Genomic DNA, 10,816 nt, shown 5'->3' on the forward strand with positions numbered 1-10,816 from the left:
CTTTCCATTGATCTTGGAATAAAATCGAAACCCATCACCTTCATCAACAAGGCACTGCATGGGTAAGGTTCTGCATGGGCTGGTCTCTGCATGCTTCTCTAACTTCATTCCTCATCACTTTCCTTCTCCCTCTCACAGTTTAGACCATACAGGACTCTATTATTTCTCAATCATGTGCCTTAGGTCTGGAATTCTCTTCAGAATTCAGCTGGGTCTTTGCAATCCTAGCTGCCTCAGAGTCCCCAGATCTCATCTCTAATATCTCTTCAGATTTTCCTGACTATTCTGCTCATTCTTTATCAAGTGTTTATATCCATTATAGCATTTACTACAATCCATAACTATTTACATTTTAAAATTGTGCTCATCTGTTTATTGTTCTTAGACTATAAGCTCTGTGGGGGCAGGAATCTTGCTATGAACTGTTGTGTCTTCCTAGTCCAGTACCATTAGCTGTACATAGAAGCGTTCACTAAATATTATGCTGAAGGGAGGAAGAGGGAAGGGAAAAAGGAAGAAAGTGAAGAAGGAAGGAAGGAAAGATGTGGGTAACAAATTAATGCCCTCAAGTCCAAATCATTAATGAAATTCGTTATGGTGACTGTAGCATATCTTAGGGCTTCCCTGGTAGCTCAGACAGTAAAGAATCCACCTGCAATGCAGGAGACTTGGGTTTGATACTCAATCATGAACACTTAATTCATCAAGTGTTTCTAGCTTCCTGCCTTCAGATAAATGGTAGGAGTGTATGTTCTGGTCCCTGTTTTTGTTGGATGGGGCCACGTGACTATTTCTAGTTAATGAATAATGAGCTGTGATGGAAGTGTTATATGTAATTCCCAGACAAGAGCATATAATTACTGATGCAAAGTCTTTCAAAGATTTTTTTCCTCTGCCATCAGTTCAGTTCAGTTCAGTCGCTCAGTCGTGTCTGACTCTTTGCGACCCCATGAATCGCAGCACGCCAGGCCTCCCTGTCCATCACAAACTCCCGGAGTTTACTCAAACTCATACCCATCGAGTCAGTGATGCCATCCAGCCATCTCATCCTCTGTCGTCCCCTTCTCCTCCTGCCCCCAATCCGTCCCACCATCAGTGTCTTTTCCAGTGAGTCAGCTTTTCGCATCAGGTGGCCAAAGTATTGGAGTTTCAGCTTCAGCATCAGTCCATCCAATGAACACCCAGGACTGATCTCCTTTAGGATGGACTGGTTGGATCTCCTTGAAGTCCAAGGGACTCTCAAGAGTCTTCTCCAACACCACAGTTCAAAAGTATCAATTCTTCGGTGCTCAGCTTTCTTCACAGTCCAATTCTCACATCCATACATGACCACTGGAAAAACCATAGCCTTGACTAGATGGACTTTGCTGGCAAAGTAATGTCTCTGCTTTTTAATATGCTGTCTAGGTTGGTCATAACTTTCCTTCCAAGGAGTAAGCGTCTTTTAATTTCATGGCTGCAGTCACCATCTGCAGTGATTTTGGAGCCCCCAAAAATAAAGTCAGCCACTGTTTCCACCAAATAAAGCTGTAGCCTTTATGTTGCTTTTTATTGTTGTTTATTGTTTATGTGTTTACAGGCTTCCCCGGTGGCTCAGACAGTGAAGAATCTACCTGCAATGTGGAAGACTAGATTTGATCCCGGAGTGGAGAAGGTCTCCTGGAGAAGGGAATGGCAACCCACTCTAGTATTCCTGCCTGGAGAATCCCCATGGACAGAGGAGCCTGGTGGGCTACACAGTCTGTAGGGTTGAAAAGAGTTAGCTCTGACTGAGCAACTAAGCACAGTGCAAACATTTTCCCCAATTATTAAATTTTGATGAATGCGTGTAGCATTTGCTTTATTTTATAAACCTATTAATTCAACATATCTTGGAAATCTATTTTTATTAACTCTTCATCATTCATTTATTCACTCAGCAAGCATCTACTATGTATCAGAGACTCTACCATGTTCTTGGGATGGATCAGTGAATGAAAGAGACCATGGTGTTCACCCTTTCAAAGCTTGCATTCTAGATTTGTAGAGGTAGACAATAGATATAATGTTTATTGTGCAAAGGCTCTGAGGAAGGCACCTCACTGGCCTATTGTCATGACTCCAAGGGTGCCCATGTGACTACAGAGAGTGATCCTGGGGAGAGTCAGGAGAGGAAGTTAGAGAGGTAGGTAACTGTGTCCCAATCGTGCAGGGCCTTCCAGGATCATATAAAATCTTTTTTTATGCTGAGGCACATGGCGCATCATTGAAGAGCTCTGAGCACAGGAGCGGTATGGTCTGACTTAATGGTTTTAAGAGGATTCTGTGGTTGCCATTCTGTGGTTACAAATAGCTGTGAAATGAAGAGAAGCGAAAAGCAAAGGAGAAAAGGAAAGATATTCCCAACTGAATGCAGAGTTCCAAAGAATAGCCAGGAGAGATAAGAGCGAATGCAAAGAAATAGAGGAAAATAATAGAATGGCAAAGACTAGAGATCTCTTCAAGAAAATTAAAGATAATTAGAAGGCGAGGGTGGGATGTTTTGAGAGAACAGCATCGAAACATGTATATTATCTAGGGTGAAACAGATCACCAGCCCAGGTTGGATGCACGAGACAAGTGCTCGGACCTGGTGTACTGGGAAGACCCAGAAGGAGCGGGTAGAGAGGGAGGTGGGAAGGGGGATCGGGATGGGGAATACATGTAAAACCATGGCTGATTCATGTCAATGTATGACAAAACCCACTACAATACTGTAAAGTAATTAGCCTCCAACTAATAAAAAAAAAAAAAAAAAGAAAAGAAAATTAGAGATACCAAGGGAACATTTCATGCAAAGATGGGCACAGTAAAAGACAGAAAGGGCAGGGACATAACAGAAGCAGAAGATATTAACAAGAAGTGGCAAGAATACACAGAAGTGTACAAAAAAGATCTTCATGACCCAGATAATCACAATGGTGTGATCACGCACCTAGAGCCAGACATTCTGGAATGTGAAGTCAAGTGGGCCTTAGAAAGCATCACTAGGAACAAAACTAGTGGAGGTGATGGAATTCCAGTTGAGCTATTTCAAATCCTGAAAGATGGCACTGTGAAAGTGCTGCACTCAATATGCCAGCAAATCTGGAAAACTCAGTAGTGGCCATAGGACTGGAAAAGGTCAGTTTTCACTCCAATCCCTAAGAAAGGCAATCCCAAAGAATGCTCAAACTACTGCACAATTGCACTCATCTCACACGCTAGTAAGGTAATGCTCAAAATTCTCCAAGTCAGGCTTCAGCAATACGTGAACCGAGAACTTCCAGATGTTCAAGCTGCTTTTAGAAAAGGCAGAGGAACCAGAGATCAAATTGCCAATATCCGCTGGATCATCAAAAAAGTAAGAGAGTTCCAGAAATACATCTATTTCTGCTTTATTGACTATGCCAAAGCCTTTGACTGTGTGGATCACAATAAACTGTGGAAAATTCTGAAGGAGATGGGAATACCACACCATCTGACCTGCCTCTTGAGAAACCTGTATGCAGGTCAGGAAGCAACAGTTAGAACTGGACATGGAACAACAGACTGGTTCCAAATAGGCAAAGGAGTATGTCAAGGCTGTATATTGTCACCCTGCTTACTTAACTCATATGCAGAGTACATCATGAGAAATGCTGGGCTGGATGAAGCACAAGCTGGAATCAAGATTGCTGGGAGAAATATCAATAACTTCAGATATGTAGATGACATCAACCCTTATGGCAGAAAGTGAAGAAGAACTAAAGAGCCTCTTGATGAAAGTGAAAGAGGAGAGTAAAATGTTGGCTTAAAGCTCAACATTCAGAAAACTAAGATCATGGCATCCGGTCCCATCACTTCATGGGAAATAGATGGGGAGACAGTGGAAACAGTGTCAGACTTTATTTTTTTGGGCTCCAAAATCACTGCAGATGGTGATTGCAGCCATGAAATTAAAAGACGCTTACTCCTTGGAAGGAAAGCTATGACCAACCTAGATAGCATATTGAAAAGTAGAGACATTACTTTGCCAACAAAGGTCCGTCTGGTCAAGGTTATGGTTTTTCCAGTGGTCATGTATGGATGTGAGAGTTGGACAGTGAAGCAAGCTGAGTGCAAAAGAATTGATGCTTTTGAACTGTGGTGTTGGAGAAGACTCTTGAGAGTCCCTTGGACTTCAAGGCGATCCAATCAGTCCATCCTAAAGGAGATCAGTCCTGGGTGTTCATTGGAAGAACTGATGCTGAAGCTGAAACTCCAATACTTTGGCCACCTGATGCGATGAGTTGACTCATTGGAAAAGACCCTGATGGTGGGACGGATTGGGGGCAGGAGGAGAAGGGGATGACAGAGGATGAGATGGCTGGATGGCATCACTGACTCGATGGGTATGAGTTTGAGTAAACTCCGGGAGTTTGTGATGGACAGGGAGGCCTGGCGTGCTGCGATTCCTGGGGTCGCAAAGAGTCAGACACGACTGAGCGACTGAACTCAACTGAACCGTGGTTGCCATGTTGCAACTAGATTGGAGGATGCAGGAGTGTAAGTTGGGAGACTTCTGTGTGTGTGTGTGTGTGTGTGTGTGTGCATGTCCTCTGTTGCATTTGACTCTTTGTGACCCTATGGACTGTAGTCCACTGTAGACTCCTCTGTCCATGGAATTTTCCAGGCATTTCCTATTGCAGGGGATCTTCCAGACCCGGGGATCAAACCTGCATCTCTTGGGCCTCCTGCATTGACAGGCATATTCTTTACCACTGCACCACCTGAGAAGCTCATGGAAGACTTGTAAGAGGGTATTACAGTCATTCAGGTGAGGAACCCGTATTTATCAGTTAACTCTAAATACATCAGTAGACTTATTCCAAACTTCTCTCATATTGTTAAATAGTAGTGCCACTTCTCTTTGACTGATTCACATTCAAAGTATTCTCTTCTCTTCCTTCCCCTCATGGCCTTACATAAAGATGTGTTATCTCTTAATTGTACATTGCTTGTAATTTTCTTGTTATGAGGCAAGAAAAAAATGACTTATTTTCATAGCTCCTTTTTAGGTAATATTTTCAATTCCTTACTCTTTCATGAGCAGTTCATTTTCCTAGATCTTTTCAAATATGTACTACTGTGAAAGGCAATTATGAATTCTTTTGTTAACATTTTTGTTAATCACTTTTTATTTATTCATTTTGGCTCCATATTTTTTGTTTTTTTTGTTCTTTTTAGCAGACATATTTTTCTACAATGAATGTCTTGCATTTTAAACTAGGTCTTTCTTTGACTTCAATCCCAATATGAATTTTTTTCTGAATACATTTTTTGGTACATGAATTCATTATAAAGTAAAAATAGATGTTTCTTTTGGTACTTGAAAAGTCAAAAAAGTCTGTCATCTGTTATGATTTAATTAGAATGCAGTCACTGTTTCTTTGCATTTAAAAATTCTTTCTAGTATAATATGCATCCATTTCAAATCTCAATGTTATTTTGAAACATAATTTATTATTTGTATTTCTGTCTATTTCATTCTCTTGAAGCCTCATTAATTTTCCTTTGTCAGCTGCTCGTTTCTTGTCCTTTGTTGACTCATGTGGATGTGATCAATTTTGATGTTTACTTATTTTTCTTATTAATTTTGGTTTATACTGAAACACTTGAAATAATCTTATGAAACTACAACATTTAAAAACTAAAACAAAAAAGAAATTGAGATATAATCTATGAAGTGAAGTGTTAGTTGCTGTCATGCCTGACTCTTTTGCGACCCCGTGGAACAGGGGAGCGGCTCCTCTGTCCATGGCATTCTCCAGGCAAGAATACTGAGTGGGCAGCCATCTCCTTCTCCAGGGGATCTTCCTGACCCAGGGATCGAACCCAGGTCTTCTGCTTTACAGGGTCTTCTGCTTTACAGTCTGAGCCACCAGGGAAGCCCCATAACGTATATACAACACTAAATTAATGTCAGGTGTAGAACATAATGATTTAATATTTGAATATACTGCTAGATGGTATCCATCATAAGTCTAGTTAACTTATCTGTCACCATATATAGTTACAACATTTTTTTCTTGTTATGAGAATTTTTAATATTTATTCTCTTAACTTCCAAATATGAAATACAGTATTATTAATGATGATCACTATGCTGTACATTACATCTCCATGGATTATTTCTTTTATTACTGGAAGTTTTTACCTTCTGACTCACTTTACCCATTTCTCCCATCTCCTCCTTCCCACTCCCTAATCTGGCAACCAGCTGTCTGTTCTCTGTCTGTATGAGCTTGGTTTTATTCCTCATATAAGTGAACTCTATTGTATTTGCCTTTCTCTGTTTGATTTGTTTTACCTAATGTAATCCCCGCAAGAGCCACCCATGTTGTTGAAAATAGCAAGATATAACTTTTCATGTCTAAATAACATTTCATTATATATACATAAGTATGTATCACATTTTTAATCCATTGATCCATGAACACAGATTGTTTCCATATCTTGGCTCTTGTAAATAATGCTTCATTGAACATGGGAGTGCATGTATCTTTTCTAGTTAGATATTTTTGTTTTCTTTAGTAAATACCCAGAAGTGGAATTGCTGTATCATGTGATAGTAGCACATTTAATTTTTGAGGAACCTCTATACTGTTTTCCATAGTGACTACACCAATTTACTGTACAAGGGTTCTCCTTCTCCATATCCTTCCTCACCAGCATTTGCCATTTCTAGCTTTTTTAGTAATATTCACTCTAATAGCTGTCAGGTGGTATTTCATTGTGATTTTGATTTGCATTTCCTAATGATTTGTGATGTTGAGCACCTTTTCATGTACCTGTTGGCCTTCTCTGTCTTCTTTGGAAAAATTAATATTCAGATCTTCTGCCCATTTAAAATCATTTTTTTTTCATTGAGTTGTTTTGGTTCTTTGTATATTTTGAATATTAACTCTTGATCCTATATGTTTTGCAAATATTTTCTCCCATTCGGTAGGTTGCCTTTTAATTTTGCTGATGGTTTCCTTTGCTGTGTAGACATTTTACTCTGATGTAATCCAACTTCTTTATTTTCAACTTCATTGCCTTTATTTCTAGTATCAAATTAAAAAAAAATCATTGCCAAGATGAATTTAAGGAATTTGTGACTTGTTCTTTCTTCTAGGTGTTTTATGGTTTCAGGTCTTACATTCAAGACTTTAATCCTCTTTTAGTTAATTTTTGCATATGGTATAAGTTAGGGGTCCCATTTCATTCTTTTGCATGTGGCTTTTTGGTTTTCCCAACACCATTTATTGAAAAGGCTTCCTTTCCCCACTGTATATTCTTGGCTCCCTTCTCATAACTTAATTGACTATGTATATAAGTGGATTTATTTCTGAACTCTATATTCTGTTCCATCAATTTATGTGTCCAAAACTATTATTTCTTAAATTTAAGTGGTATTTAGCAGGATTGGGAGTAGCATTGTAGTTATGAATCCAGAAAAGAAATTTTTGTTTATTCTGTATGAATGGATGTTAACATTCTTTTGCAGATATATAAAATATTTCAATGTGTTCACTAACTTGAACCAAAGATTATATGAAGACTTTCCTCTCATGAGAAGAAAGAGGGGAAAAAGTATAAATAATTCTCTAGTTAAATTTTAAAATAAAAAAACCTACTCATTTCTAAGCTGTTAAATTTCCATAAATAAAGAATAAAGTTAATAAAATTCTCATATCAACTGATGTCACCAATTTATTGTTTCGATTTTACATTTTTTGCAATTTCACATATTACTCCAGTTTGTAGGCAAATTAGAAAGTACTTTAAAGCTTATTTTTTTGTCCTTTGTTTTACTCAGGCAGTGTCCTCTCCCTCTTGCCCCAAAGGAAAAGAAGAATGATCACAGTGGCAAATGGCAGTTGCAGAACCAACACCAAGAAGCAGCTTCACACTCAAGAGGGAACACTGAGCTTCTTACTTAGTGTTTCGGGTGCTCTACACATTCAGAGAAACTTCTTTCATAATGAACTAGGGATTGAACCCGGGTTGCCAGCATTGCAAGCAGACGATTTTACTGTCTGAGCCATGAGGGAAGCTCATAGAAATGATCCTTGAAATTTGAAATTTCTGTTTTTGGTGCAGACGGTTCCTGACTTAGGGTGGTTCCATGATTTTTCTGCTTTACAATGATGCAAAAGCAGTATTCATCCAATGAAAACCATACTTCAGGTCTTGAATTCTGATCTGTTCCAGGGGCTAGTGATTTGCCCTACTTACTCTCTTGTGATGCTGGGCAGCTGCAGTGCCACAGCTTCCAGCTGGCCACATGATCATGGGGGTAAATAGCTCATACACTTATAACCATTCTGCTCCCGTTCAACCATTCTGTTCTTTTTTTTTTTTTTCCTTTTCCTTAGAGTAGTCAATAAATTTCATGAGATATTCAACATTGTATTATAAAATAGACTTTTGTTAGTTGATTTTGGCCAACAGGAGGTTAATGTGTGTGTTCTGAGTATGGTTAAGGTAGGTTACACACAGCTATGATGTTCTATAGGTTAGGTTTACTAAATGGAGTTTCAACCTATAATGGCCTTATTGAGACTTAAGAAAGTGAAAGTGAAAGTCACTCATTTGTGTCCAACTCTGTGACCCCATGGACTATACAGTCCATGGGATTCTCCAGGCAAGAATACTGGAGAGGATAGCCTTTCCCTTCTCCAGGGGATCTTCCCAACCCAAGGATCAAACCCAGGTCTCCCGCATTGCAGGTGGATTCTTTACCAGCTGAGCCACAAGGACTTAATCCCATGGTAAATTGAGAAAGATTTGTGTTATTCTTCTACTCAGTCTATATAGGGCACTTACTATATATGCTAGGATGTACATATTTATTGTCTGGAATGGAGCTAAATTAAGAGTTAAAAGGTGCACTACCAATAATCACCTGGGATAATGGGTATAATTGTGACATTCCCTAGCACATAAAGCATTTGCCTGAAATGTGGGAGACCCAGGTTTGATCCCTTGGTTGGGAAGATCCCCTGGAGAAGGAAAGAGCAACCCACTCCATTTTTCTTGCCTGGAGAATTCCATGGACAGAGGAGCCTGTCAGGCTACAGTCCATGGGGGTAACAAAGAGTCAGATACAGCTGAGCAACTAAGCCAGCACACCAAAACTTCTGCTCACCCTATAGATGTGTATTAGAAAAGCACATTTGTTCCCACCATTTTCATGTACTGAAGGGAAACAAATTTCCAGAATAGTATGGTAAGAACACTTCTATCTTTCCTCTGCCTCCTCTCTTATTCTTCCCTTGAAGAAGAAAATATTGATGAGTTTGGAAGAAAGCTGAGCATGAAATCTCCAAGTATAACCACTGCCAAAGCTACCAATGTAATACTTGATACCTCCTAAAATAAAGATTTCTCTGGATGCTTGTTGCAGAAGTTTCTGATATTTTATAAAATAAATTTGCTTGATAATTCTAAATTTAAATATCCATATGGAGTTTTGAAAAACTAAATTTAAAAATATCTCTCTCTTCCCTACAGCTTTCTCTATTATAAACCTTTTCATAATCTTCAGGTAGAGAGTTTTTAAAGGAACACTTTCTTCTCATTTTTCCATATTATCAAAAAATGGCTTCTCTGTTTCTGAGAATCCTGTTTAATAAAATTTAAATTTATCCTTTGCATTTTTGTACCCATTAAGGGTGCAAATCAAGCTCAACCCACTTTATTTTGTGTATTCTAGAGCTCCATTTATTATTAGTCTAAAGTTTAATACTTAACCCAATATTGGGGAGCTCAAGTTGGGAAGTTTTTGTTTTGTTTTTTCATCTTTTAAAGACATCCCTATAAAAGTTTGCAGTTTGAATATATGTCACTGTTGAGCAGCTTATAACTCTTCCCTTGTTACTGACTCCTTAATTTTAAAGTCAGAAACAAAAGGTGCTAAAGGCAAAGCTAAACATTAACAAATGCCTATTTTAAACTGTTTGAAAAAAATAAGATGGCTTAATAAATTAAAAAGAAAGATACAATGTTATTCAAATATAATGTATTTTTTAGATTATGAAATATCTACAGTAGAATACTATTGTAAAAGCTAGCATTACCATTATCTCTTAAATCTGTCAAAACTCACCCTGCTAGTATTTCAAAACTAAAAGACATCAAGCTCCACACACCTGATTATTTTGCTATGACTCTCAACCTAGTATCAGTTTGATCTTTTAGTTCATCAGGAGTAAATCAGTTGAGTATAGTGAATTCAAGAGTCCTGAACCATCCAGGAAAAAACCCAAGATGGCAGAGTAGAAGGATGTATGCTCATCTTCTCCTGTGAGAACTCCAAAATTATAACTTGCTGCTGAACAACCATCGACAGGAGAATGTTAGATTCCACCAAAAAAAGATACCCCATGTCCAAGGGCAAAGCAGAAGCCCCAGCAAGATGGTAGGAGGTGTGAAATTGCGTTTAGAATCAAACCCCATACCCACCAGAGACACTCAGCAGGCTCAAACAAAACCTTGTGCACACCAGGAGACCCCACAGAGACTGAGCCAGACTACCTGCCTTTGAGGGTTTGAGTGTCTCCTGTAGAGGTCTGGGTCAGCAGTGGCCTGCCACAGGGGCAGGGGTTCTGGGTGCAGCAGACCTGGGTAGGGCACAAGCCCTCTTGGAGGAGGTCAACATTAACCCCAGCATTGAGCCACCAGTAAAGTAATACTCAAAAGTCTCCAAACCAGGCTTCAACAGTACATGAACTGTGAATTTCCAGATATTCAAGCTGGGTTTAGAAAAGACAGAGGAACCAGAGATCAAATTGCCAACATCCGTTCAATCATT

The 10,816-nt window shown here is 39.0% G+C and overlaps 1 non-coding gene across 1 annotated transcript; it reads right to left on the minus strand.

The window, feature by feature from the left end:
- Positions 1-7,813: 7,813 nt before the first annotated feature.
- LOC122675050 lies at positions 7,814-8,030 on the minus strand. Its single transcript, XR_006335200.1, has one exon. It is a non-coding gene; the product is annotated as a small nucleolar RNA U3 (small nucleolar RNA).
- Between the last annotated feature and the right edge of the window lie 2,786 nt (positions 8,031-10,816).

This window comes from Cervus elaphus, chromosome 18, assembly GCF_910594005.1.
Source record: "Cervus elaphus chromosome 18, mCerEla1.1, whole genome shotgun sequence".
In the NCBI taxonomy this organism is placed as follows: Eukaryota; Metazoa; Chordata; class Mammalia; order Artiodactyla; family Cervidae; genus Cervus; species Cervus elaphus.